Here is a 2,500-nt window from a genome sequence, read left to right on the forward strand (position 1 = left end):
TAGGAAGCGACGATAAAGTTGTGTCTTGCCGTCGAGAGGCAAAGTTAGGCGGCCACCGGGCCGCTGGCAATGCCGGATACTTGTCTAACACGGGCGCGGCAAGCGTCGCCCCGAAACGGGTAAAGCTTTCTGCTCGAGTGGCGGGGTGCTAAATCATTTGCAAACGACCTAGATGAAGATCGCGGTGTCGTAATCACTAGAGCAGTATTCTCACTGCGATTTGTTGAGAGTAAGCCGCAAGATCTATCGATTTGTCCGCGAACGGGCGGGCGCACGGCGACTTCGACCTCTGGTCGGAGTTGCTTTTTTTTTCCACTTTTTTTTCAAAGTACTTGGTATTTTTTACGGCGACTTCGACTTCAGGTCGGAGTTGCTTTTTTTTTCAACTTTTTTCTGGGGTACTTCGTTTGTTTTACTGCGACTCTGACCTCAGGTCGGAGGCCATTCGAAGAATTGTCGAGTACCGTTCGAGCTTGAATAACACAAGTCCGGCGACTTTCGAAAATCGCCCGGGCAAAGGCGCACGACATCGGCCGACGCCCGATAAACAATTTCCCGCACAGAAACGCACGTTTTGGAAAATTGTCGAAATTCGACATGTTTGCTACCTTTGTCGCGAGACCAGCCCACCGGCGCGCGCGTAAAAAACACAAGTCCGGCGACTTTCGAAAATCGCCCGGACAAAGACGCACGACATCGGCCGACGCCCGATGAACAATTTCCCGCACAGAAACGCACGTTTTGGAAAATTGTCGAAATTCGACATGTTTGCTACCTTTGTCGCGAGACCAGCCCACCGGCGCGCGCGTAAAAAACACAAGTCCGGCGACTTTCGAAAATCGCCCGGACAAAGACGCACGACATCGGCCGACGCCCGATGAACAATTTCCCGCACAGAAACGCACGTTTTGGAAAATTGTCGAAATTCGACATGTTTGCTACCTTTGTCGCGAGACCAGCCCACCGGCGCGCGCGTAAAAAACACAAGTCCGGCGACTTTCGAAAATCGCCCGGACAAAGACGCACGACATCGGCCGACGCCCGATGAACAATTTCCCGCACAGAAACGCACGTTTTGGAAAATTGTCGAAATTCGACAAGTTTGCTACCTTTGTCGCGAGACCAGCTTCCCTGTATACTATGAGGGAAGACGTCGTTGTGGCGAAATGAGCAAATTGGCGATGCGGTTGTCGGTTGAAGGTATTTGGTGACAAAACGATGTGGTGTCGTGCAGGCGATGTGCGCTTTTGGGCAGACTTGATGCTGACCCGCGAAGGCGTCGTAGCTAGCAGCGAGGCTCTGAACGTTGGACGGAAAAAATTAAGTAGCAAATACGAGTTTGTGTTTCGGCGCGCGACCACGGCCTCGGGCCGTAGTTGCGGTGGCCGGTGCGCACGCAAGTGATAGTTTTCTCGGTTCGCTTTTGTTGGGCGTTCCTGGTGTTGTATGCAAACGCAGCCCGCGCGCGGCTTCGCCCGAAAGGGCGTCTGGCCGGTGTCGACGGCGTCCAGATCGCGGCTTACGCCGGGTTTGAGGAGCTAAGCAAAAATAGTGATTGAGTAATACAGTGCGATACCGCGACGGGGAAAGCGAAAGACTCCGTTCGCGTATTTTGTCGGCCGATAGTTACCTGGTTGATCCTGCCAGTAGTCATATGCTTGTCTCAAAGATTAAGCCATGCATGTCTCAGTACGAACTTGCGTACGGTAAAACTGCGAATGGCTCATTAAATCAGTCGTGATTCATTTGATCGTAAATTTTACTTGGATAACTGTGGTAATTCTAGAGCTAATACATGCAAAAAGCGCCGACCTTGCGGGAGGCGCGCCTTTATCATATCAAAAACCTGCCGGGCTTCGGCTCGTCTTGTTGGCGACTCGGGATAACTTTGCTGATCGCACGGTCTTGCACCGGCGACGGATCATTCAAGTGTCTGCCCTATCAACTTTCGTCGGTACGGTATCTGCCTACCGAGGTTCTTACGGGTAACGGGGAATCAGGGTTCGATTCCGGAGAGGGAGCCTGAGAAACGGCTACCACATCCAAGGAAGGCAGCAGGCGCGCAAATTACCCATTCCCGACGCGGGGAGGTAGTGACGAAAAATAACGATACAGGACTCTAACGAGGCCCTGTAATTGGAATGAGTACACTGTAAAAATTTTAACGAGTATCCATTGGAGGGCAAGTCTGGTGCCAGCAGCCGCGGTAATTCCAGCTCCAAAAGTGTATATTTAAGTTGTTGCGGTTAAAAAGCTCGTAGTTGGATTTTGGGCGCAGGCGTTCGGTCCGTCGCAAGGCGTGCACTGTTCGTTCTGGCTTTACCTCCGGTTTTCCGTCGGTGCTCTTGACTGAGTGTCGGCGGCGGCCGGGACGTTTACCTTGAAAAAATTAGAGTGTTCAAAGCAGGCGCTTCGCCTGGATAGTGTTGCATGGAATAATGAAATAGGACCTCGGTTCTTTTTTGTTGGTTTTCGGAGCGCGAGGTAATGATTAAGAGGG

At 51.9% G+C, this 2,500-nt stretch overlaps 1 non-coding gene across 1 annotated transcript in view; it reads left to right on the forward strand.

Moving 5' to 3' along the window:
• The first annotated feature begins 1,627 nt into the window (after positions 1-1,627).
• The window catches only part of LOC145747299 (small subunit ribosomal RNA), a 1,810-nt gene continuing 937 nt past the window's right edge, over positions 1,628-2,500 (forward strand). Inside the window, exon 1 of the ribosomal RNA XR_014282036.1 lies at positions 1,628-2,500. This exon is cut by the window's right edge and continues 937 nt beyond it. This is a non-coding gene — a ribosomal RNA (small subunit ribosomal RNA).

The sequence above is a fragment of the Corella eumyota genome, chromosome 3 (assembly GCF_963082875.1).
Source record: "Corella eumyota chromosome 3, kaCorEumy4.1, whole genome shotgun sequence".
Taxonomy (NCBI): domain Eukaryota; kingdom Metazoa; phylum Chordata; class Ascidiacea; order Phlebobranchia; family Corellidae; genus Corella; species Corella eumyota.